General features: G+C 39.1%; 1 long non-coding RNA gene and 2 other non-coding genes across 3 annotated transcripts in view; 1 reads left to right on the top strand and 2 right to left on the bottom strand.

Moving 5' to 3' along the window:
• The window catches only part of LOC113080851 (uncharacterized), a 28,988-nt gene extending 1,614 nt beyond the window's left edge, over window positions 1-27,374 (bottom strand). Inside the window, exons 1-2 of the long non-coding RNA XR_003282032.1 lie at window positions 26,887-27,374; window positions 26,586-26,666 (exon numbers count right to left, since the gene is read on the bottom strand). This is a non-coding gene — a long non-coding RNA (uncharacterized LOC113080851). The remainder of the gene's footprint in view (window positions 1-26,585; window positions 26,667-26,886) is intronic.
• trnag-gcc (transfer RNA glycine (anticodon GCC)) lies at window positions 12,909-12,979 on the top strand. Its single transcript has one exon. It is a non-coding gene; the product is annotated as a tRNA-Gly (tRNA).
• On the bottom strand, window positions 23,816-23,886 carry trnag-gcc (transfer RNA glycine (anticodon GCC)). The gene has a single exon. It is a non-coding gene; the product is annotated as a tRNA-Gly (tRNA).
• Window positions 27,375-27,811: the final 437 nt, after the last annotated feature.

The raw sequence follows: 27,811 nt of genomic DNA, 5'->3' as shown, positions 1-27,811 counted from the left end.
GCTGCGGTTTATATACAGGGAGCAGGACTCCCTGATCGCTGCAGCGATTGGTCTGCTATGGTTGGTAGACGTGGTGTTATTGGTGCTTCCGCGATCGGCCACGCCTAAGGCAGTGCCATAGTGAGATACCTCACTTCATGTTATCAGAGAACCGGGGTTACGTTAGTAACCTAACGTTATTCACTCCCCCATCTACAATCCCTATCAATACTAGACTCAAACCTGTGACCTTTGGGTTACAAGTCTGACTCTCTAACCATTAGGCCATGACTGCCCCAAAAACATGAATCAAACCCTAGCCACGGCTATGAGAGCACATAATCCTAACCACTAGACAACATAGAATAATGTTCACTCAGTATTCAAGACTCAACAGGCTCTGCTGTATAATTTTGATTTACTAAAAGAACCAGCTCTTAAGAGTTGACCTCATTGTGTTTGTATGTTTGAGAAAAAGCACTCGGTTTCACTCTGCATCCACTCAGCACTCCTCACGCTGTCAAACACATCAAGCCCTGTAAGCGAAGCATTGTTTGATGCACTGTGCAGCTCCTTTCACTTACTTTGCCAATCCTAAAGCCAGACAGTGAGAAACGCAGTCAGACTCATGTGTTTGTGTGTGTGTGTGTACGCAAGTGAGAGATCCTTGGGTTTAAAGGTAAGAGAGCTTTTAGAGACAGGTTTCACCATTATGCCAAGCAAAGAGACAGTAAAGGCAAAGAAAAAAAAAACTGGGCATGTTATGTTGCTCTTTCTTTAATGTCTTTCATCTTGTAAGCACAGAAGACCGTGACATTCTAGGAGAGATGAATACAAAAGCTTTCTTTGTGCAGCCCACAACTTTTAAGTGAACTGTCTTTCAGTGTGAAAAGGAATGAATGCGAAGAAGAAACCTCAAATTAACATCTACCACTACTTTGTGCTTTGTCTAAGCTTCAAAAGTGCTCCATAGCATTCATAAAGTCATAGAAGTCATGTAGACCAAACACTATGTTTATAACAAATAATGTCATAATATTTCAAAGTTAGTTTTAGAGTTAAAAAGGTAAAGAGTGCAATATCTGTACCATTAGTAGCACCAAAAGTGGCTAAAATCCATATGTTTGAGTGACCAGATTTGAGAACATTGCTAGAAAATGAATTTTAAATGAGTCAGCACTAGGGATGTGACTAGATCCGATGTGCCTTGTGAGAACGTGACGATAATCCTCGCAAAACAATTTGCAGTGTTTACATTAGAGCTGCAAGATGAATAGTTTAAAGATGGCGATCTTAATTCAAACACCAACGCGATCTTATTCCTGAATGACAACGATTCAGCTATGTCTATTATGACTGTTTCGCATCGCGAGTGTCAGTGGAGCGTGAGAAGCATGTTTAGTTGCTGCACGTTAATTAATCATTAATGCAGCAGGTGATCCAGAAAGAGCAACACAATCAGTTCTTTATCACTAAACATAAAACCAATGCCATTCTTTATACTTATTTACAATTGTGTTTAAAGTTTTTCTGCAAGTTATATAATTATGAAAAACAGTAAACAAGTTTCACCCAACTTTAATGTCTTTTAATTAATGAAATTTAAATATTTTATTTTTTTGTAAATAAAGGTGATTTGCTATTAAAATTAAAACATGGAAGAAATAAAAATTAATTAGATTTAAAACATTTAATCGCTTTTTCGGCCCTAAATTTTTTTTGTCTAATTAATTATATGTGGTGGTTATTAATTAATCTAATTAATCGCACATCAAATTTGGAGAAATTACTCTGAAAAGATAATTTAAAGTCATTGTTGTGCAAAGCATCAAACAGAGATTACAAAAAGTATGTTCAGCAAGAAATATTTTGTTAGATACAGATCGTTCAAAATGTGGATTCAGAAATGAAATGCCGCTGTTGGTTGCACGGGGTTGTGCAGGAACAGTTCTGATTCGTCTTTATATTTTGGTTGGCAAAATAGACAACAGTGTGTCTAAAATAACACAATATTAACTCCTTAATGAACGGTTTAAGATTTAAGGCCTCATATTAGTCATCAATCGACTGTATGAAATGGCAGATGATCCACAGAGGTCTGGGGCGGGGCAAGTGCGTTAAATGCGTTAATAATTCTAATGTGTTATTTTTTTCCATAATTAATTAATCTAATTAACGTCTTAAATTACCAGCCCTAATAAATACATTTAGACCACTTAACTGTCACAGGCACGCAGAGATAATGACAAGCAAGCAGATAAAGTTTCGGAAAGCGCCTGGACATCCCGCACCACCACCGAAGTGGGTCTTTGTTTAGAGGAATAGATGGCTCCTTCCAGTAGAGCTCCAGCTCGTCTTCATTCATAGAGCCTCTGTAGTCAATGACAAAGAAAGCGCACAGACACATTTTCTTCTGTTTTGGAGTGTTGATGCCATGTTCATTCACAGTACCGCTGATTTCATCATCATTTGATGGGAGGCTTTGGTACAATGATGTGATTTTGTCTCTCACAGCCTGTTGCATGTCCACTTGTAGAAAGCGGAAATGCGTGTGTCAAGGGTCAAGTGCAGAAGCAAGCAGTTCTGCACTTCCAGCTTTTTCTGCATCCACGGTACCTATCCTATCGCTCTAGTGATGCTGCAACCGTCCCTTTGAACTCTGCAACTTTGTTTAAATCACCTGCTGCTGGGCAGAGATGCCTAGAAGGATTTATTGATAAAACAATTTTAATTTTAAAATAAAGATAAACGATCATATTATTAAACATTGTAGTCTATATTTGGCCATATTTATTTACCAGTTCAGTAAGTTCATTTTCACGGGAAATACCATGGAACCCGACACATATGTAGGGCTGTGACAGTGGCTGATTTTTACCACCGCGTTAGTCATGGACCAACAACCACCGATGGCGCGGTGTTTGAAGAAAAAAAAAAAAAAAGATTTTTATATATATATATATATATATATATATATATATATATATATATATATATATATATATATATATATATATATATATATATATATATGGTTGACCATCCACTCACAACTGCTGCTTCTGTCACTTTTTCTCAAGACAAGAAGTGAATTTATTCATTCGCAGAATGACTGAACAGGAGACGTTTCAGACACGTGCTACACTTCACTTTATTATCAGGTGCAAGTTAAGCGAGCGTGGACGGTCCTATGCTCAAAGGCGGCGTGCAAGCAGTGTCGTGGTCAGTTAATTCATGGAATACCAAAAAAGGTGATTAAAGCTGACTTAAACTGTGCATGCATGTAATATATTTTATATATATTATACAGGATATATTTATATGTATGCACGTGTAGAAATCAGCCCAGCATTGTAAGTTTGTGTTTATTTGAGCACTTCTGTCAGTGAACACCGCCTGCAAAACACTAAAATAAATATCAAAGAAATAATGCAGTTAAACAAGAAAGTAGCCTAAATAAGAAAGTTAAATACACCCTGTCTAATGGACTCATTATAATCAGTGATGCTACAGGGGATGCAGCACAACATGACATGATAAATCCCCATCCGGTCTGTGAGGTACTGACACAAAGTTTAAATGTCCTGTAAAGACACTAGACAGACTAAACTTGTCGCAACGCGGTTGTGTTGCGTCCGGTTTAATTTTCCGCCACCAAGCAAGCTCAGTAGCTAACTCCTCATCTGCACACGCTCTCTTTGAAATAGGAATCGTTGCCATATTTCTTGTAACCATGTTTTATTCATCACTGTCTCGTTTGTATTTGGCCAGTTTGGAGAAAGTCTCACCAAACCTGACCAGCCAGCGTTTGCGATCATGAGAACGTGTGCAAACGCTGATGTGACATGAATGCAGATGACTCCAGATCGGTGATGCGGTATTTGCTTTCCCATCAAGATCCATCGCCCCAACACTAAATTAATTTGCTGAATGCATAAACTGTATTTTCCTGCGCTCAAATCTGCCAATCTAAAGGAAACACTGTGTTTGAGGTAATTTGTTAATTACAATAGACTTAGAATGTGCAATTATTACACTTATATTTATATACAAAACTTTCTATTATGCTTGCTTTAGAGTTTGTGACGTCACGTGCACTACCGCCGGTGGCAGTAGACAATCACCGTAGCAACCGACCACCACGGTGACGCGGTTGTCACGGCAACCGTCACAGCCCTACACATATGTCTCGCTGCATAAAGCAGTGGTAGCACTTTTGAGGGACTCCAGTATGGGTAGCATGGTTTCGTTTGTAGGATTATCCTTGAAAAGTCCATTTGATTAAATGAACCCAACACCGCATTCCACAGTTCGGAACGATTCCCCATCAAACCATTAGTGCATCATAATACACGGTCATGGTGCCGAGATGGCTAAAGGAGATGTCAAACGTGGTATTAATAAATTATTATTATTACACCATGGATGATTTTGGTTAATGTTTTTCAACATTTCGTTTTTCATAGTTCCTGTCGTACGTTTCCCTTGGCCTTATGTAATCCTGCTATTGGTTGTCTTGTTCATGTATCTCATTCTTATTGGTTGAACTGGTCATGTGGTTCTCAAGTTCTGTTTTGTGATTGGGTCACGGTCTTGAATGTTCACAGCATTCCTTGTTGAGTCATTTTGCCTTGTGGTATAGATAGCCCTCATTTCCCTATTGGAATTGCTCAGTTTCTTCTTCTTCGTAATGAATCACATTTTTGAGGGCCTAAAGATGCTCCAAAACTCACAAAACTTTGCACACGCATCAGAACTGGTGAAAATTTACATCTGATATAGGTTTCAGAAGTGGGTGTGGCAATATGGCTCGATAGCGCCACCTGTTAAATTTCAACGGAGTGCTCCTCGAGCTGTGTTTCACGTACATGCATGAAAATCGGTACACACAAGTAACACACATTACCTACAAAAAACCCAACAGGAAGTAGGTTATTTTGAATTTCCTGTATGATGTTTGTGCAGTTTTTGCCATTTTCATGCCTCATACTTTGACAAACTCCTCCTACAGTTTTCATCGGATTATCTTAAAATTTGGTGAGGGTCATCATAAGACCTTTGTGATGTTAAATAAAATAAATAAAATTGTGAAGGTTTCGAGTTTTCGTCAAGGGGTGTGTCCCTGGCGGCCTGACAAAATTGGATATTTCGCCGTGAAACAGGAAGTTGCTGTAACTCAGCCAAGCAATGTCCGATCCAAACTTCACACATGTGATAGGTATTCTGTCCTGAACAAACACCCATGACCAAATTCAGTTATAGTCATAGCGCCACCTGCTAGTAACAGAAAGTGACAAGGTTACCAATGTTATGGACTCCTAGGAACATATTAAAAAGCAAAGCATCGACAAGTGTTGAATAGGCTGGCAACATACTAGATACATACTAATACATGCTAGCAACATTAGCTAAGTGTTAAAGCATGCTAATAATGTAGTGAAAAAGGAAGTTGCTGTAACTCAGGCAAGCAATGTCCAATCTTCCCCAAACTTCACACGTGTGATGGGTGTTTTGTTCCAGACAAACATCCATGATCAAATTCACTTATAGTCATAGCGTCACCTGCTGGTAACAGGAAGTGACAAGGTTAACACTGTTATGAACTCCTAAGAATAAATTAAAAAGTGTAAAAAAAAAAAGTGTTAAATAGGCTGGCAACATGATAGAAGCATAATAAAACATGCTAGCAACACTTAGCTAAGTGTTAAAGCATGCAACTATGGCATTGAATAAGGAAGTTGTTTTAACTCTAGCTAGCAACGTCCGATCTGCCCCAAACTTCACACGTTTGACAAAAGTCCTGTGCTGAACAAATCAGCATGCCCGTATTCAGTTATGGTCATAGTGCCACCTGCTGGTAACAGGAAGTGGCATGGTTAGCACTGTTACAGACTCCTAGGAACATTAAAAAGCGTAAACAAGTGTTAAATACGCTGGCAACATACTAGAGGCGACGGAGGCGATCGCTGTTGTATGTTTTCTTCTTCTCATTCTTCTGGGAATTCGAACTTGCCGCGGTGCCGAAACACGGAAGAGCGCTAGCGGCCGAAAGTATATTACATCCGTAGTGGATTAGCACTACCATTGACAATGAATGGGAAACGGTTTAGGGCCGTTTAGCTAAACAATTCAAGGCCGCGGGCGCGGGAGGCCCGGGTTCGATTCCCGGCCAATGCAACAATGCTTTTTAAATTACGAAAACAAAAAATAAATTAATGCATTAAAACTAATTTTAAATATAGGTTTACAATATGGTGTTAAATAAAATAAAATACCCTTATCTCAATTTATCAGTGGACGAATAGTTGATAAAGCGTTAAATGTTTATTGGTGTAAAATAAAATGAAATACCCTAATCTCAATTTATCAGTGGACGAATAGTGTTAAATATTTATTCTGAATAATTTGAATACTAATTCAGTTTTTATTCACTGTAATTCAATCCCCTTTGAGTTATATTGATCTTGATTCCCTTATTAATCTTACATGATGGTCATCCAATTCTCATCACATAACTCTAAAGTCCTGGCATCTTAAATTTCGGTGATGGATCTGTTCTGGGCCCATCTCTGTTTGTGTAACAGTGAAAACATATTGCTGACTGAATTCCACCTAATTTTGCAGGACTGTATAAGTGTATGTTGAGGCAAAGCTTGCTGTTCCTGCTTTTTCTTGAGTGCAACAGTTACCATAGTGCTATGGTGGAAATGGATCACCAAACTTGTGCATGCACCAATTAACCGTGTCATGGTATTAGCTTTAAATCCATCTGTTACCGCTAACTGTGGAGTTTGACTCCTAACCCTAGGGTTGTGGGTTCGAGTCTCACGCCAGCAATACCACGACTTGGGTGCCCTTGAGCAAGGCACCAAACCCCCAACTGCTGCCCGGGTGCTGCAGCTTGTCTGAAGTTTAAAATCATTGGTGTACCCGTAAGATACTCACAACGTCTGGTTACGAAATGAAACTTTTCCCAAAACCTGTCAGGAGTAGGGCCACAACATCACCTCTATTCAAAATGTGAAACAAACACTCTTCTTGTTCAAGCTTCAGTTGGCAAATGCAGAGATTATGCTCCACAACAGAGCGAATTGCATCCTATGTCTCCATATCTGCGGTCATTCTCGATTTCTCTAACCTAAACTACAATCTTAAATTCGGCGCCTACGCTTAGTTAGCGTCTACTTCACGGCTCTCAGCCCGCCCTCTGTTCGTTGATTGGCCAGCTGGTTTGGAGCCGGAGGAAATCTGGGAGATGGTTTGTTATCTTAGTCTGAGTACAGAAGCGAACTGAAATTAAGCAGAAGTACGAAGTCTGACATAGTCAGGCTAGTATGTATACACCTGGGTGGATTAAATGCAGAGCACAAATTCTGAGTATGGGACACAATACGTGTACAGTATGGTACACTTTTTTTTAAAATTGAAATTAAATAGTAAAATAAATAAATAAATAAATATTAGTGGTGGGCCGTTATCTGCGTAAACGTGCTGCGTTAACGTGAGACTCTTATCGGGTGATTAAAAAAAAAAAAACATCGCCGTTAATCTATTCTCAAAGTTGGGTTGGGAGCTGGGTCTATACTAAGCAAGCTATGATTACTTTTTTTATAACCGACTGGCTGAGGCCTGCCTAAAAACATGCTCAGGACAGTTGACGGGCAACTGCTGCGTATAGTCACAAAAACTTATCTTTTTCACGTGTTTTTAAGCCTTACCGCTTGTCGATTTAAACATTAAAGCATTCAAACACGAGACGCGGAAAAGCTGAACAAAGTAGCTGGTTGTTCGGTATACACACGGAGAGAGAGAGAGCCGCATATCACGGACAGCGACACTGAACAGAGCTCTCTTCTGCGAAGTTCTCCTCGAAGTCCCTCCTGCATCTGAACGAACAAATAAAAATCGCAGTTTGAACAAACAAAAAGATGTAAAAGAGCCCAATACAGCATGGCAGTGTTCTGGTGTTCATGTAGAGAAAGGAGTCTCAAAACACTTGAACATCGAATTTGCTTATTTTTGCTCTTGTGCCGAAAAATACATACAAAATATCCATCTTGGAAATTATGCTCGAAAAAACCGTCTGTTATTTCTTAAGGGAAAGTAAACAGTTGAGCAAAAAATGGGATGTGTATTATATTGGATGCGTTCATCGTCTCTTAAAGTTACCGCGCATAATTTAGCTACTGGCTGCTGTAATGTTAATCAAAGAAAATTAAATTAAAAGCACTCACTGTTCTTGACTGAATTACTTTGTAGTTTTAACAGTCAAACCAAAAATTATTCAGACACCAGACATAATTGTTGATATATATATATATATATATATATATATATATATATATATATATATATATATATATATATTAGGGATGCACCGAAATTTCGGCCACCGAAAATTATCGGCCTGAAAATGGCCTTTTCGGTTTTCGGCCGATAGACTTATCACCGAAACAACACGGCCGAAATGTTGTGATGACACAAACAGAAACCGCGACCTGCACGTGCACCTGCATAGCTCAGACCACGAGCTCCACGCGACATTCACTTAACACCAGTGAGAACATTCTCTCTCTCTTCGTATTCCTTTATTCGCAGCACTAAAGCGTCTCCTAACAAAGAGATTAAGACGGACCACAAAGTAAAAACAAAGAAAAGTACAGTCTTATAAAGTCTGTGAGCACACGTCTCACTGAGATCTTTTCGGATCCTCTGCACTTCATCGCGAATGTGCTTGATCCGCGTTATAAAGAACATTACTTGGATGTGGAAATAAGGCAGCGCGCACGAGAAATGATCCAGGACGCGCTGGATGCGGAGAACCCGCGTGGAGACGGAGAAGCGCCAAGTGCAGGAGACAGATCAGAGCGCAGAAAAAAGACTCGTCTCTGCACCAGATGAGGGGCATGCACCATCGTTGTCTGATATGTTCAGTGGAATTCTGCAAGAAAGTGCCTCAAATAATAATAATAGGTTGGCTATTTTGTTCTTAGGCTACTATACACACACACACACACACACACAAACATATATACATACATAATATCAGATTGTAGCCATATTTATGTTAGATTTTCTGCTAGATTTCTGCTTTAATTTGATAAAAATGTTCATTTATGCCCTGACCCTATTTAAATACACTCTCTCAAATATTTCTCAAATGTCAGGCAGATGACAAGCTCAACTGCTCAACAGCTAGAAGGTTAACTGTCTGAAGTCCCCATCCCCAGAAGTTATAACAGTCTTGCCTACTGGAGAAGTAATGCACTTTCTAGTCCTACATAGAAAAATGTCAAATGCACTTCACCTAAATGCACTTTGTTTTTATGAGAGAACTGTTCATTTTAAAACCTTTCTGCAGACCAGTAGGCCTGTACATTATTATTAAATATACACATGAGTGGGATAAATTTTTAGTTTGAATTTTATTATTCAAATTTTATTATTGTATTTTCTACTGTGCATTGTTGCAATGTGCTTAATAAATATTTGCATCATTTGTAATTATGTGTTTTTATGTTTTTAAATAAGTTATGTAATTGTAATTATTTTTGAAACTTTAATATTAATTTATGCAATTGCAATGTCTTAATTTTAGTAAAGTTAGTACACGGTCATAGCAATAAATGCAACGGTACTAATAATTGCCATATTTTCTTTCGGTGTTTCGGTTTTCGGCCTTGGTTTTCTCTTTTTCGGTTTCGGCCAAGAATTTTCATTTCGGTGCATCCCTAATATATATATATATATAGCAAAACTGTAATGTTGAAAGTGTCTGAATAAATGTAGGTTTGATTGTATATTTCATTTTTACATTGAAGACTATCCAGTGCTATTTTACATTTAATTATTCAGTTTCTGTACCTTGAAACCTACAAACTTGAAAAAAAACTTAAACGTATGCAGTCTGAGAGTCAAAGACTTACTGTTTGTCAATTTTATTTGGGTAACACACATATTCAGAAGGGGGACAATGTCTTGTATAAACAGGCTAAATACACATTGGAAAAGGAGATCAAAGTGGCAAAGAGGAATTATTCTGAAAAAATAAGGACTCCGTTCACTTCCAACGACTCCGCATCAGTGTGGAAAAGTCTAAAGAAGATCACCAATTATAAGACACCACCCCCCAGCACTATAGAGAATCAACGACAGTTCGATCTGACGTTCTGAACGAGTTTTACTGCAGGTTTGAAAGAACACCCATCACCTGCCCTGAACGCCTCCCCACACAACCATTCACACCCTTCACAACTCCTGCAACCAGCCCCAAATGCCTCTCCAAACAACCGTTCACACCATTAACAGCTCCTGCAACCCATCCTGAACACTTCTCCAATCAAGCACTCTCACCATTCACACGTCCTGCATCCCCCCTCTCAGGTGGGGCACCTGCAATTCAGATCAGCGAGGATGCGGTGCGCAAGGTCTTCCGGAAGCAGAAAAGGAAAAAAAGCACCAGGCCCAGATTGTGTTACACCAGACTGTCTGAAATCCTGTGCTGACCAGCTGGCCCCCATCTTCACACAGATCTTCAACAGATCGCTGGAGCTGTGCGAAGTCCCTTCATGCCTCAAATGTTCCACCATCATCCCCATCCCTAAGAAACCCAAAATTACAGGACTAAATTACTACAGGCCTGTGGCTCTCTAACGTCTGTAGTCATGAAGTCATTTGAAAAACTGGTGCTGGCCCACCTGAAGGACATCACTGGACCCTTGCTGGATCCTCTTCAGTTTGCCTACAGAGCAAACAGGTCTGTGGACGATGCAGTAAACATTGGACTGCATTATGTTCTGCAACACCTAGACAGACCGGGGACTTATGTGAGGATCCTGTTTGTGGACTTCAGCTCGGCCTTCAACACAATCATCCCAAACCTCCTCCTGCCCAAACTAAATCAGCTCTCCGTGCCCACCTCCGTCTGTCAGTGGATCAACAGCTTCCTGACAGACAGGCAGCAGCTAGTGAGGCTGGGAAAATACACATCCAGCACCCGTACAATCAGCACCGGAGCTCCCCAGGGCTGCGTTCTCTCCCCACTGCTCTTCTCCCTGTACACTAATGATTGCACATCTAAGGACCCCTCTGTCAAGCTCCTGAAGTTTGCAGATGACACCACACTCATCGGCCTCATTCAGGACGGTGACGAGTCTGCTTACAGACAGGAGGTAAAAGAGCTGGCTGTCTGGTGCACTCTCAACAACCTGGAGCTTAACACCCTCAAAACAGTGGAGATAATCGTGGACTTCAGGAGAAACCCCCCTGCACTCCCCCCACTCACCATCATGAACAGCACTGTGACTGCAGTTGAGTCATTCAGGTTCCTGGGAACCACCATCTCTCAGGACCTGAAGTGGGACATTCACATTGACTCCATTGTGAAAAAGGCCCAGCAAAGGTTGTACTTCCTCCGCCAGCTGTGGAAGTTTAACCTGCCACAGGAGCTGCTGAAACAGTTCTACTCCACCATCATTGAATCCATCCTCTGCACTTCAGTAACTGTCTGGTTCAGCTCAGCTTCTAAATCTGACCTCAGAAGACTACAGAGGGTAGTCCGGACTGCTGAGCGAATCATCGGTTCAACTCTCCCATCTATTCAAGAACTGTACTTATCCAGAGTGAGAAAAAGGGCTGTCAAAATCACTTTGGACCCCTCACATCCAGCAAACTCCCTCTTTGAACTGTTGCCATCTGGTCGACGCTACAGAGCACTGAGCACTAGAACAACCAGACACAGGACCAGTTTCTACCCTCAGGCAATCCATCTTATGAACAGCTGATAAAAACGGCGAACACACTACACTTTATATTTATATACACATACACTTTATTTATCTAACACACATACTTAGTATACACTTAAATTTTGCACATAATATATATGTTCATACATAACTGCATTTTGTAATATACTTGCCTACAATTGTCATTTGTATATTGTCATTCACTATTTACTTATTTGTATTTTTTATTCTTTTATTATGCGTTTTATGTTCTGTCGCTGTCATTCTGTTGTACTGCTGAGCTTCTGTCACGAAAACAAATTCCTCGTATGTGTAAACATACCTGGCAATAAAGCTCATTCTGATTCTGATTCAGAATTCGAATGAGCCGTTTTAATCTAGATTGATCTAGATTAATTTCAAAATCACAGTGAGATTAATCTAGATTAAAAAAATATATATATATATATATATATATATTACATGCTTAAACGTGGTATTAATAAATTATTATTATTATTACACCATGGATGGTTTTGGTTAATGTTTTTCAACATTTTGTTTGTCATAGTTCCTGTCATGCGTTTCCCTTGGCTTTATGTAATCCTGCTATTGGTTGTCTTGTTCATGTATCTCATTCTTATTGGTTGAACTGGTCATGTGGTTCTCAAGTTCTGTTTTGTGATTGGTTCACTGTCTTGAATGTTCACAGCATTCCTTGTTTAGTCATTTTGCCTTGTGTATAGATAGCCCTCATGTTTCCATTGTTTTTTGTTAAGCTTTGTTGCCTGTAACTAGAGTTGTGTTCCTTTTAGGATATAATAAAACTGCACTTGGATTCTCCCAGGGATCACCTTCAGTGGACCCTTATTATATATTAATGTTATTATTCTTCTTGTTGGTGTATTAAAGTACTAAAATATTTAGGAACATGCGTGAAACACAAAATTTTAATGTTCCATTTAACTTACATGGAAGTAAATAAAAATCTCTGTCAAGCAAATCTATGTCTTATCTAAAAATCTATGTCTAAAATTTAGTGAGGGGCAGGTTGGGTGCAACGTTAAATGTTGGAGAACAAAAAAAAAAACAGTATAAGTGAAAAGGAATGATTAAAAATAAAAGGGGGGAAAAAAGAACATGTTACGGGGGGAAACCACGGAAGACGACGTGTCACAAAGTCATGTGAGCGGAGTCATGTGAGCATTGGTGGTTCAGTGGTAGAATTCTCGCCTGCCACGCGGGAGGCCCGGGTTCGATTCCCGGCCAATGCAACAATGCTTTTTAAAATTACGATAACAAAAAATAAATTAATGCATTAAAACTCATTTTAAATATAAGTTTACAATATGGTGTTACAAAATCGAACATTCTGCTGACATTTAGCATGCTGGTGTCTGATTTCAAGACTGAGGTTAGTTGCTCTCTGGTAGAACATCTGTGATGAATTACACATAACTAAGTGTTACAGAGACAGAGGATCCAAGGGGTCAAGTGGTCTCTGCCTTTCATTGCTTTCCTGACTTGTTACACTTGTTACATCACTTGAAGTTTTACCTATAACTATAGTTTAAGAAAGCTTCTTTTTCCAATATTGTATCACTCTAATTGTCCAAAGTTCTTTATGTCATCAATTTTAACAAGATGTGTAGTGAGTTGCTATTGCCATCATTTTCACAAGCTCTAATAAGCTCATATACTCATTTAGAGAGTATGAATGGAGAAAGAGCAAGAGGGGGAAAGAGAAAGCCTGAGAAAGAGAGATTTATGTGGAGCGTCAACAGAGCTCAGAAACATTAATCATCATTCAATTCAGACAGTGCACATCAAGGTACCACCACTTCTTAATGACCTAAAGCATGAGTTTGTGTGTGTCTGTGTTTGTAACAGAGAGTGGAGTGAGTAGATTTGAAAATACAAATCAAAAGAAAATAAAGTGGAAAACTTTTACTTTAATGAGTCTGGCCAACTGGTCAACTAACAATGTCATGACTGAAACGCTACACTAATTAAATATTATAATACACTGCCATCTGCTGGTAGTCAGAGAAACTGTCTGTCAGATTGACATCCTTGCAGTCTCATCTTAAGCGAACTATCATAAAACCACACACCCAGCTCATGTGAATAATATTTTTCTCAAATGAAATTCTGAATCTATTTTAAAGGCACGGGCACACATGGGTACTTAATGTTGTACTCTTGGATGTGGCTGTAAATGGGTGAATAGCTAAAAAGCATCACCATGATGGGAACTCCATTCCTGTTGTCCACTGTGTGAGCAGTAGGACTGTCGACGAATATTCTAAATTCGAATATGTATTCGAATAGTTTTAAAAAAACGAATGTCAAAGGTGAAAATTAATATTCGAATAAAAAAAAATGTGGGAAAAAAAGGCCCGCAGTAGTAGAGGTGTGGTTGTCTGCTTTGCGAGTGGGCACGCTAGCGTGCCTGAGGGTTCAGGGACAGGTCACAGGAGTCGCACTGTCTGGCACAGCATCACTGCTGAAAGTTGACACATCTTCATGGAAGATGCCAGCAAGTGCAGAGCCCAACTCGACCGCAGCAGAGAAAAAGAGGGAAAATTGTTGACCCGTGAGATAAAGTTGTATACAAGCTATTTAAGATACAATTAGCATACCATTCGACCACTAGCAACATGGTCACATCTCAAAAATTTGCACCCAAATGAGCATGGCATAATGTGTGGAACTCCAGCTAAACAGAAATGTCTTGAGACTTAACGTTACTTTGCATCGCCTGCCACAAGCTCTTTGTCTGCAACACGACAAGAGGCCATAACGGATAAAATAATTTCGTTCATTTGTAAGGACATGAGACCGATCAGTATCGCGGATGGGGCACACTTCTGGGAGTTCTGTCAAGCAATGGATCCGAGGTTTGATAATTAATGTTTCATGTCAAGGAAAAGTTCCATGTTTACCACAGCACAGCTCGCTCGGAGCATTCAATGTCAGTTCTATATGCTGTAAAACTTCAATTAATATTAATAATATTTCAATCACTGAATGAAGCCTGCTATATTTGGGACAACAGTTGCGACCTTAAATTGCTTGTACAAAAATTTGTTTGTTCATTTAAACCATTATGTGCAGAGAACGTGAGGGTGAGAGAGCGTGAGGTCTGCAGTCTTGGCCATTAGTTGATTTCCTTGTTTTTGTGTAGGTAATACATTGTCATATATTTAAACTTAAATAGACTAATCTATACAAGTAGTTATGTCTCTTTGTATTGTTTTGGCCTGTTATTGATGTAATGCGCGTCATTGACAACATGCGCAACCAGATGTTCGAATATTCGTGTATTTTTTAGAGGGAATATTCGAACGTCATTTTTGAGCAATTTTGACTGTATCAAACAGCCACAGTTCATTGGTTAGGTTTTCCGGAGCCCGCCTCCAGCTTCCCACTAAACACATAGATATCATCCTGCAAAGGGTAGAGCAGAGAAATTAAGATGACATGAGTTCTTGTGCAAGTATTTGAGGTATTACATTACCTCAGGCTGAGCTAAAGTTGGAGACCAATTTACCAGCATCACAGTACCACATATTCTCCTGTGTAAACAGTCAGTCAATACACTGCATCTAGAAATGACTCCATGGAGAACAGACTCAAACCTAGTGACACTGACTGCTGCATCTTTTCGCAGCTCTGCATCTCGCACTAATAAAATCATACAACTACGGAAAACTAGTCTCCTTACTAGTTTTGTACAGTCGTGGCCAAACGTTTTGAGAATTAAATAAATATTGGAATTTTGGAAAAGTTGCTGCTTAAGTTTTTATAATAGCAATTTGCATATTTGTGGGAAGTCGTGGCCTAATGGTTAGAGAGTCGGACTCCCAATCGAAAGGTTGTGAGTTTGAGTCCTGGGCCGGCAGGAATTGTGGGTGGGGGGAGTTCATGTACAGTTCTCTCTCCACCTTCAATACCACAACTTAGGTGCCCTTGAGTAAGGCATCGAACCCCCAACTGCTCCCCGGGCGCCGCAGCATAAATGGCTGCCCACTGCTCCGGGTGTGTGTTCACAGTGTGTGTGTTCACTGCTCTGTGTGTGTGCACTTCGGATGGGTTAAACTGTGGGGCAGCAATGAAGCCACTTCTCTCCAAAAAAAACATCAGGGACAGATTGATCTTCTGCAGAAAGTATAGTGAATGGACTGCTGAGGACTGGGGCAAAGTCATATTATCTGATGAAGCCCCTTTCCGATTGTTTGGGGCATCTGGAAAAAGGCTTGTCCGGAGAAGAAAAGGTGAGTGCTACCATCAGTCCTGTGTCATGCCAACAGTAAAGCATCCTGACACCATTCATGTGTGGGGTTGCTGCTCATCCAAGGTAGTGAGCTCACTCACAATTCTGCCCAAAAACACAGCCATGAATAAAGAATGGTACCAAAACACCCTCCAACAGCAACTTCTTCCAACAATCCAACAACAGTTTGGTGAAGAACAATGCATTTTCCAGCACGATGGAGCACCGTGCCATAAAGCAAAAGTGATAACTAAGTGGCTCGGGGACCAGAATGTTGACATTTTGGGTCCATGGCCTGGAAACTCCCCAGATCTTAATCCCATTTAGAACTTGTGGTCAATCCTCAAGAGGCAGGTACAAACAAAAACCCACTAATTCTGACAAACTCCAAGAAGTGATTATGAAAGAATGGGTTGCTATCAGTCAGGATTTGGCCCAGAAGTTGATTGAGAGCATGCCCAGTCGAATTGCAGAGGTCCTGAAAAAGAAGGGCCAACACTGCTAATACTGACTCTTTGCATAAATGTCATGTAATTGTCGATAAAAGCATTTGAAATGTATGAAGTGCTTGTAATTATATTTCAGTACATCACAGAAACACCTGAAACAAAGATCTAAAAGCAGTTTACCAGCAAACTTTTTGAAAACTAATATTTATGTGATTCTCAAAACTTTTGGCCACGACTGTATACACACACACACACAAGACTGCACAACCTATAATCCTCTGTAAATGCATGTTTCACTAGCCAGCTACTGCATTCCTTTCTTCAAAGTGCATTCAACAAATAAAGACATCTGCCAGATGACATCTTAAAGAAATCATGTCTTGTGTATTTTGGACATGCCATGACCTTTTGCCACAATGAAGGCAGCCAATTTAAAACGACGTGCACTGCGAATAAAAGAGAAAGTATATGTGCATTAGGGCTGGACGATTATGGCCTAAAGTCAAAAACCTAGATTAATTGAACACTTTACCTCGATTACGATTAATGAACGATTATTTTGTCTCCATTTTGTTTTTTTGCCCTCATAGTTCACTTACAAAGTTTATACTGTAACAGGGCCATAGTTGGGGTTTGCGGGGCCCCGGCTCAGTTTGTACTAGTGGGCCCTGTTTGAAAGTGTTTAATTTGTATGTTCGTTCTGTTTATTTGTTCATCAAAATGCCCAAGCCCTATTAGGCGCAGTCACTTTAAGAGACAATGAATGCATCCAATATAATACACATACGATTTTTTTCTCAACTGTTTACTTTAAGATATAACTGACAGTTTTTTCGAACATACTATCCAAGACGGGTATTTTCACATTTTTTATTTGTCGGTACAAGAGCAAAAACAGACAAATTTGGTGTTCAAGTGTTTTGAGACGCCTCTCTCTGCGTGAGCCCTGAACACCAGAACACCGCGATGGTGAAGATAAATAAAGATTAAAAGGTAAACCGTACCAGTACGAGTGATTGCGTGTGTGAATTAGTCATACCGTATCTATATTATTGTGAAGCTGGGGGTTGTAAATAGCCTAGTTCCTTCAAAAGTAGAAAAATATGCTATAATAAGTAGAGCCCGACCGATTTATCGGCCGATATGAGCTAATTTCATTTAAATCGGCATCGGCGTTTATAACGGCCGATGAAACATGAGAAACGGAGTCTTTAGTTCATACACTGTATATAAAAACGGTGTGGTAGTTCTAGCTAACGGTCCTATCATTATCACTTCTAGATATTCTGCAACATCACTTACAGTGGCTAATGCATTGCTATATTAGATTAGCCACAAAGCTAATACCATGTTTATCAGTGGAAGAGCGCGAACGTTAATAAGAGGTCAAACTATAACGTTAGCATTTAACTTATTCTATTGCGGTGTGTTTCCCACATAATGACCGCGTAATGGTCCTTTCACACAGGACGCGGTATGCACGGCGCTTGCCCGCTGAGTTTAGCGTTTCCCTTCAGATACAACGCGTTTTGCGCTGCGCTGCGCTATGGCGTTGACGGAGTTTTAAAAACTTTTAGCGGGAGCTCTTTCATAGTCTGTTGTTCCTCCTTTCGGTCAGCAGCAAACATGTATCTGTCCCGTTGTAAGAAGCGAGCGATAGCGCTAGTCCTGCTGATGAGAATTAAGAGAGAAGCAAGGAAGAAGAGGCTACCCTCAGGTCCAGAGAACAATTTGGTGAATTCAGGCTGGTTACGTTACTCTAACACTAATATAGCTTCCTTTTTAGCAGGCCCCTTAAATGCTTGCTATTAACTTGTTTGAAGGTGGTTCTTAAAATTGACAGCGGTGTGTTCATGGCACTAACGTTAACCATTCAACTTCGAATTGATTCCGTAATCTGCTGGTAACAGTAGGCTAACTCTACGTTCGCCATCGCATGACGATGTTTTGATTTAGACTGCACAAAGAGAAGAGGAGAAGATATACGGGTCCGTTGTGAATGTGTCTGTGAGAGCAAATGTAGTGTAGTTACAGTAACTACAGTAGGTGCGTCAGAAATGATTAAACCAGAGGGGACATGTAAATAAATGTGAGCTGAACACGCGCTTTTTTCTTTTTTTCTTTTTACATATTGTTTCAAAGCAGCTTTACAGACATAACAGGGAAATGTTTAAATAATATAGTTAAATATAAGTAGGTAATACCTATTGCTTGACAAATAAAATTTTTTTATTTTTTTTTCTAATTTTTGCCTATGTAGGAGATCCCTGTTTATTATTATTATAATTCTAATGATGACATGAGTAATGATACATGGTGATATTATTAATACACATGCTTATTCTTTCTCTGTCTCTCTTTCTGCCCTACAGATGGCTGAAAAAGTTGAATGCTGTAGCAGCAAAGTGTGGGACTACTTCTGCAAATACTTTAACTTTAGTATTATAATTTATTTACAGTACACACACAGACTGTTAAAACCAGCTTCAACTGGAAGAAAGTAAAAGTGTTAAATGTTTAAAACCAGACTGTTTTTCGATCATTAAAAAATATATACTTTTGATGTGCAATTGTTTAGTCATCGAGACTGTAATCCATGGCTTTTTTTTTTTTTTTACATAAATCCCTTCTGGAAAATGGTTTATACAGCCCACATACATAGAACAGGCAGATATTTTGCTATTGAATGTTGTGTAAGTGCAGTTTATAGGAAATGGGTCTAATATCCAGTTTTTCAAAATCAAAATATCGGCTTCTAAATCGGCTCTTTTCGAGTTAATATCGGCATCGGCCCCCAAAAATCCATATCGGTCGGGCTCTAATAATAAGTTGAGAGTCTAAGATACTTTAGTGAGAAATCACAGGACAGCGCTGACAATGAGTCTATGAGTTTTCGTGCCACAATGCAGCTGCGTGAACATGGTAGCTCGATATAATAATACACATCCGATCGTCTTATCGCTTGAACGTCCAAACCATAAAACAAATACAACTGACAAAGTTTAGTGAAGACTCAAGGCTCACCACTCGCTTGCCATCACTATGTGTTGAACCGCCGTTCACCTCCGTGTTTTTATTTTATGCCACTGACTGGTAGAATCATGTGGCTCCACACGCTTTTTAAAGCTGCGGTAGGTAGTTTTGACGCTCTAGCGGTTAATAAACAGAACTGCTTGCGTCTTGCGGAAGAACATCGTAGCCAGAACTACTTCTCTCTGTTTAGGTCTATGAAGAATCACAAAGGTACTGGGTTACTCCGCCGCGGTATCCCCGAAGCAATCTAAAATAGTCCGAATATAAACACTTATTATAGGTGCACCCTAGTGATTCAGGACAAGCCAAAAACACGGTTTGGAAAATGGATTCATGTTGTACTCGCTTATTATATACATTTTTCTACATTTTAAACACAAACAAAGTTACGGACCGCAGCTCTGATTGGTTGTTTTCTTACCAGGAGCTGCAAATGGCAATAGGACCACTGGGAGGAGCCAGAGGAGCTTGATTTTTTTCACAGATTATCTGTCTCATATTCTACTGTCAGGACATAATGACAGATTTAATAAATATGTAAAAAATATTTTTTTTACAAAAGTTCCCTACAGCACCTTTAAGGGGGAAGTATTAACAGGAAATAACCAAAATAACCGACATGGGAAAATTACGTCGGTTAGAGATTCTAAATTACTTTTCGATTAATCATCCAGTCCTAATGTGCATATATATATATATATGTGTGTGTGTGTGTGAAGAGTTCAGATGGAAAAGCCTCTAACTGCCATCTGATTTTTTTTAAACTGGCTCCTAAATATATGTTCATTTATTTCACTTTAATGGCATAGAAAAGGACCTATACATTGCCATTAAAATAAAATGACCGATCCTAAACATAGGAGTCTGATAAAAATGCTAATTTAAGAAGAACATTTCAGATGGCAGTTAGAGACTTTTCCATCTGAACTCTTCTTATCCATAATGAACAAGTGTAAGGTCTTGTTGACCACTAACAAGTGTAAGGTCTTGTTGACCACAAGTATATCCACTGCTCTTTTATACGAATAAAAAAAGCCCAGTGAAACCAGTTTACACTGCGAACTGAGAGAAAGTTCCTGCTTATTTCCTTCAGACTCAGTGAGTGTATCTTTGAAACCATTAGCAGTATAAATATTCTTATGAATCCACAGACATTATCACAGGCTCTGGTGGTGAAAACGAACACCCTGCGGTGAAAAATTCATCAGAAAGAATGTAATTCACAGTTGTGTACAGAATAACTTCACTCCATTTCTTCAATTAACATACATCACAGTAGTGCATGACAGCATGCGTCTCAACCAAAATTAAACCCAGTTCTAGTTTGTTATCTAAACAAAATGGAGCACAGAGTGATAAAAGTGGCTTTCTAGGTATAAAGGAGTCCAGTCTATTCTTGTGCATATTTTTGTGCATACTGCAGCAATAATATCTATTGCACTCTCTTATAAAATTCAGATTGTTTCTAGAATATTGTGTAGAGTGATCACATGCATTTTAAATAATTGCTAAAAGCTTCATTGGCCAAAAAAAAAAAAAAAAAAAAACTTTTCACAAAAAACAAATTTGACTGTTTTTGAACCTGGTTGCCTCCAAAGAAACACGTGCAGCCATGATCGCTTTGCATCACAATGGCCTCACATGCAAGGAAATCGCTACAAAGAATATTGCACCACAAAGCAAAAAACATTTACTGGATCATCAAGAACTTCAAAGAGAGGGGTTCAACTGCAGTGAAGAAGTCTTCAGGACGTCCCAGACTGTCCAGCAAGCGCCAGGAACGCCTCCTCCTCAGGATTCAGCTACAGAACCGTGTCTCCAGCAGTGCAGAGCTTGCTCAGGAATGGCAGCAGGTTTGTGTGAGAGCATCTGAATGCACAGTGAGGCCAAGACTTTTGGACAAAAGCCTGGTGTTAAGAAGAGCAGCAAAGAAGCCACTTCTCTCCAAGACAAACATCAAGGATAGACTGAAATTCTGCAGGAAGTACAAGGATTGGACAGCAGAAGACTAGTGCAGTTATTTTCTCTGATGAAGCTCTTTTCCGACTGTTTGGGACATCTGGAAAATCAATTGCTACCATGAGTCCTTTGACGCGCCAACCGTGAAGCATCCTGAGATCATTCATGTGTGGGGTTGCTTTTCAACTAAGGGAGTGGGCGCTCTCATAATTCTGCCCAAAAACACTGCCATGAATAAAGAACGGTATCAAAACCTGCAAGAGCGACGACTTCCCACAATCCATGAGCAATTTGGTGATGATATCTGCATTTTCCAGCATGAGGGGGCAAAAAGCAAGAGTGATAAAGAAGTGGCTTGAAGATCAATACATTGAAATTTCGGATCTGTGGCAACTTCCCGGATCTCAATCCCATTGAGAACATGAGGTCAGTCCTCAAAAGGCGAGTGGACAAGCAGAAGCCTAGAAATTGTGATGAACTCCGAGAACTAATAAGCCAAGAATGGATCTCCATCAGTCAGGATTTGGCCCAAAAGCTAATATCCAGCATGCCCGAGTGAACTGCAGATGTTTTGAAGAACAAGCGTCAACATTGCAAATACGGACTAATTTTTTTTTGCCAATAAAAGCTTTTAAAACTTATGATGTGCTTATTGTTTTTCAGTATACCATAGAAATGTGAAAAATAATGGCCATGACTGTTTTTTGTTTTCTTAAGTTCTGTTTTTAGGATGAAAACCATGGGTTCTTGATAGGGTTGGGAGTCGTTAGAAAATTTCCGGTTCCGATTCCGGTTCCACTTAACGGTTCCGGTTCGGATTCCGGTTCCATTAAAATAATTAAACAATTATTAAGAAATAGTGGTAAGGAAAAATACACAATACTCAACTACTAAATGACCAATACTGTATATTACTTACTGTCAACTTAATTTAAAGGTTGGCAATGTCAAAATGCAACATATATTACAGTGTACAGATCTTCATAAGTAGGGTGGGATATTTTTAGAAATTTTCTGGTTCGGCTTCTGGTTTCATTTAAATGAACTATGTTTTTTACTATTTTACCTTCACTGAATGTAGCGTTGCTGGAAGGTAGTAAGTAATGTTGAGTAATGCTAGTCCATCAATCAGCATGTGTTTCAAAGTTGATGTTTTTTACACTATCAATAACGTTTTCCTTTTCAAGCAGGAATAAGCTTGTTGGCCAAATAGTCCCTTGAGGGCTGGGACACTTGTTAATTTCCCTTAATTAAATATAAACGGTTAAACTTAAACATGTATACACACTCTCCATAAAGTCCCTGTTTACAAATAATCATGCAGTCAGGAGATGGTGTGATGCAATGAGTGGTTTCCACATTTTTAAACATATAAAGTGCATGAAAATAAATATTTTTATCACTTTATCACTCTTGAAACGACCTGTACACTAAATAATCTAACCCTCATACTTGCAGAACAATAGCAGTCTATTTATTTAGTGGTCCTAGTTGAAGCCAGTATGTATATTAATGACAATATGGGACAAATATAATGCAATTTAGTATTCCTTTATTATTATTAAACCTATTCCACATAATAATATTCAATAAAACTGGTGACGTGCAGGGCTCTGTAGGATATCAACAGAGAAACAAACAAAGAAAATAAAATGTAATGCCAAATGGCTGACGGGTCATGAATGGCTTGTGTTTGATCACAAGAATGCTGTAATGCTTTGTCAGGATTGCCGCATGTAAGTTACGCGAAAAAAAAAAAAGCAATTTCGTGGTTGGAACTAATCATTTTAAATTTGAGTCAGTGTGTATTTTGTTGCATTCAGTGGCACTCATAATTTGTTATTTTTACAAAAAAAAAAAAAATGGCTAGTGGAAATTCTGTTTGGCTGGTAACTTTAGAAAGTTACCAGCCACATTGGCTGGTGATCAAAAAAGTTAATTTAGAACCCTGGATAGAGCAAATGTCTGAAGCGCTAAGAGAAAGATAAAAAATGTGCAGAGCAGTGGGGCGCGAGGACTGCAATTGAGAACCGCTGCTTTACGGGAAAAGCCGAATACTCAGAACACCGGCACAAGGCTGCTCACAGCGCTTGGTCACGTGTTGCACCAGAACCGTTTTCGGAACCGAAACTTAGAAATTGCTCATGGTTCCGGTTCTTTTCAAAGAACAAAGATCGGTTCCCATCCCTAGTTCTTGATCAAATGCATTAACTGCTAAAGTATGTTTTTATTTTCCTCTTTCCAGCTTTTTCTGCCATTGTCACTTTACTTTCATAATTCTACTTTGAATAATTACTTTAAGTTAACAGGCAGGCTAAGCCAAGTAATTACTTTAGTGTTTCAATTAAGTGGTCACTACTTTTTTTGGTTGACTGACAAAAGAAAAGCTGTGTTGCATTGGCCGGGAATCGAACCCGGGCCTCCCGCGTGGCAGGCGAGAATTCTACCACTGAACCACCAATGCTTACATGAAAAACCAATGGGAGTTCCCGCGGTCATGAGGAACTGCATTCACAGCTCGAACACTCTCAAAACTATTTTATTTAACACTTCTATAGTTTCTGTACTCTCTCTGCACTGGTTTTAGACGCCATGTGTGCCTCAGCCCCACATGACCACGTGAGCACAACTGCTCCTTTCATGTGAGCATTGGTGGTTCAGTGGTAGATTTCTCACCTGCCCAGGGTTTTTCCTACATTGAAAATTTTTTGGTGGCCGCAAAAACTATTTTTTGTTCCGCCAAAGCCTTATTTGATCTGTGATTGGGTTTTGTGAGTAAAGCAGGGCCAGGCTACTGCCGGAGTGACGGAGAGAAAGAGCACAGCGCCCCTCCCCCGCGCGCGCACTCTTCGTCTTCAGTTCTGTCTTTACTCTCTCCTTGCATCAAAATCTACTCATCCTAAGGTCGGAAGACCGAATCCATGTTTCACGTGGTGCATTCGGAAACTATTTTTGGCTGAATTACCGCTGGGTGTGAATTGCAGTCAAAAAAAAGTTGCCTTATCTTCTCTTACAACTGGTGACAAGCATTCCGCACATGCAGCTGACATAACTTTAAATAAACGCAAAAAATAATGAAATGAGAAAGTGTGCTTAACCCCATTTAGCAAGAGTGTTTAGTAAAATTTAGCCTTAATAATCCTCAGTATGTATAGCCCTAAGACAATGTGCAGTTAATTACCTATAAATCCATTTAGTTTAAAGTTAGACTGGAGTGAGATGAAACTAGATCAAAGCAAAGAAAGCTGTTGCTATTTAGCTGCTAATTTTATATGGCAAAAAATAACACTATTATACCTTTTAACGCTACGTTTTCAATTGATATGATTATACTAAAATAATTATCAGGTCTATCAAAAAAAATATTTTATCTTTCTAAACTATGAAAGCCAGTCATGGAGAAAAAAAAACTGCTTTTTTTTTTTTTGCAAAGAGGGCAATAAAAGGATGACTATAATCATTTTTTCATGAATAAATAGGATAAAAAAACTGTTGCTTTTAGTTTTTTTTTCTTCTGTTTTTTTTTTTAAACCGAACCATTCGGTTCACCACACACGGCTCGTGCTGGGACCGCGGTTCAATTTAAATTTGACAAAGCATCTGTAATATGGTTTATAGCACGTAAAACAAACTGGGTTCGTAAATAGCACGTAAAACAAACTGGGTTCAACTAATATATGTTTCTGTTGATGGATGCGCATTCTGGATTCCCAGACATTACAACAATAGTGAAATAGTGAAAAAAAACCTTGATTCACTCTTGATCAATGTGAACTACTGCTGGAATATGAGCAGTCATTTATTCCATAATCACCGAGTTCTGACAGCGCACGAGCACAGATGAGATCTGAACAGCACAAGTTAATATGTGTTTAAACTAAACTCATTTAAGCTTTGTCAGTTTAAACATTTAAGAGCCAAAGGATGCGAGCTCGCGCACGCAGTGAGAAGAATTGTGCATGTGCTCCACGCAAACCCGCTAGAACGCTCGCAAATATTAAGATCTACCTGAAGTAGCTATTGGGTTTAAATGGACAAATTCACACAAAAAATTATGTCAAAATGCCCGTCTTTGTAAGTATCCTACAGCAGACATAGCCAGCTGAACGTATGCCCGTTGTATTAGTGCATTCTCTTAAAGTGACAGTCTTTACATAAATCGAACAGCAACAAAAAATAAATCACTCACTGTTCTTGATAAAAAAAAGCTTTTATAACTTTAATAAAGAACAATCTTTAATTTATACAGTCCAATATACAATGCTGTTTTACATTTGATTAATTCAATTTCTGTACCTAAAAACTTATGCTAGACCTGCCCAAAAAATAAAAAAAACTTAAAATCACTGTTTGTATCTTTACTCTATTGTATTTATTTGTGTTGTTGCTTGTAGAATACTTTTTTTTAATTAAGAGAAAGTATAGTTTGTCCATAAACATAGCACATACCGAACTGTACCGGAAACCCGGACTCTAAAACCGTGAAACAAACCGAACCATGAAAAAGTTGAACCATGCCACCCCTAGTTTCTTTATATTTATTTTAAATGTAACATTTATTGTCAATATTGGTCTTGCGGACCATGTGGGTACTAGGGTACTCTTTGCTGTGTGTGGATGACCATGTCGGTCAGCCACCACCGAAGACCAATTCTGACCCAGGAAAAACCCTGCTGCCACAGGCCGGCCAGCCGTGGATATTTGTAATTCACTGACAGGCAATCGGAGATCAGCATTTGGGCAGCTTGCCAAAGAGCGGAAACGATGTCACAGCCAATGAGATTTTAGAAGCATGTTTTGCCCTTTTTTTTCCATACCTGGGTTTCAAAGGGCTTTGTGCTTTTTATAAAACAAAAGAATATAATTTAACAAATTATGAATCCAAAGTATTTTAAATGTGTGTCTTGTATCTTTTGATTAGAATGCATAGTATTAGGAATAAATTATTAATACTAAAATACAGCAAAATTATAGTAGTAAAACATTACATGGTTATTTTAAAAACATGACTGGTTATTTTAAAATCGCTTTTGGAAAGTAAATGAGAGGCATTTCAATTGAACTCAAACTGAGTAATATTCAAGTACTGAATGAGAATTGATTGAGTGATGGAACTTTGGTACTTTAAGTTATGCAAAGTATGGTGATTAGCATTGTGTTTACCTTGTGAGGAGCCAGAGAGTGTCCATAACACTGCAGAGGGCCACCATTGATTGGAACTATATGCTGCTCTCTAGGTTATAGCTGCAAAACAGAGACATATAAGAAAGTTAGAAATATAAAATCACACTCTTATATGGATCAGTAAAAGTAATCCGCGGGTCACTCTAAATGACGACGCGCCCACAGCAGCAAAACTGTAAAAAAAAAAAAACGCTGTACATCCACACACCATGCCACAGTAAAATCAACGCACCACGTGCATGATACAATAACGTTACTCCTTAAATAATAAAGCACTTACCTTTCACTTGTAGATAAAGTCCGTGTGTCTGTCAATCTATGCCCCTTTACTCATATAAAAAGTAAACACAGCCAACAAAATAACTTGTTCAGCTCAGTGCTAGCTGTTAGCCACTCATAGCACTCCTAGATACATATTTGAAATGGCGGACAAAACCTTTGCTGGCTTTTGTTACCGAATCCAGTTTCGGTGCAGTAGGTCTTCCTTTCTCTGTTAGTTTTCCTGCGTCTGCAAAAGAGTAAATTGGCAACAAGATCTGGAGTAGGCGCCGGTGACTGCGGTTGTTATTTTCCTTGCGATGAATTTCTCTTTCACGCTGCCTGGGGACAAGACTGGGCACGTCGCTAGACCCAGATGGCGTGATGCCTTTGATGATTGAAAGTCAACATTTGATTGGCTGATGATTCTGTCACTAATGATCGTTCTTCTTCTTCTTCTCTTAGTTAATGGCGGATTGCAAACAACTTTTAGGTGCATACCGCCACCTATTGTACAAGAGTGTGGAACGTCATGTCTTTTTAACTGTACTCATATTCTGATCATTAACCCTGTATCATTAGAGAATTTAAATAATGCTTTCCTGGTTATCCTTACCCCCCTCCTTCTGTTCCTAGTATCCACATCAGACTCTAGTCCCGCCCTGCCTCCTGAACCCTATCTTGAAACACCTCATATATTATACAGTGTAACATGCTGAGCATTTTCTTTAACCCCACAGTTTCCCCATTAAAAACAAGGTGCTATTCAGTCCTTGTATAATAGTTTAAAAATATTAGACAGGTCTTGTTATCTCTTTCCGCCTATTCCTTTCTCTGTAATTTTTAATGCTATCAGACTTTTATATTTTATAATATCCCCTTCCTTTATTGTCTTCCTCCCACCATTTCTGCCATATTCCATTACCTTTCTTCTTAACTATTGCTTT

Source organism: Carassius auratus, unplaced genomic scaffold, assembly GCF_003368295.1.
Source record: "Carassius auratus strain Wakin unplaced genomic scaffold, ASM336829v1 scaf_tig00032276, whole genome shotgun sequence".
Lineage (NCBI taxonomy): Eukaryota > Metazoa > Chordata > Actinopteri > Cypriniformes > Cyprinidae > Carassius > Carassius auratus.
This window is presented reverse-complemented; position numbering and strand designations above follow the sequence as displayed.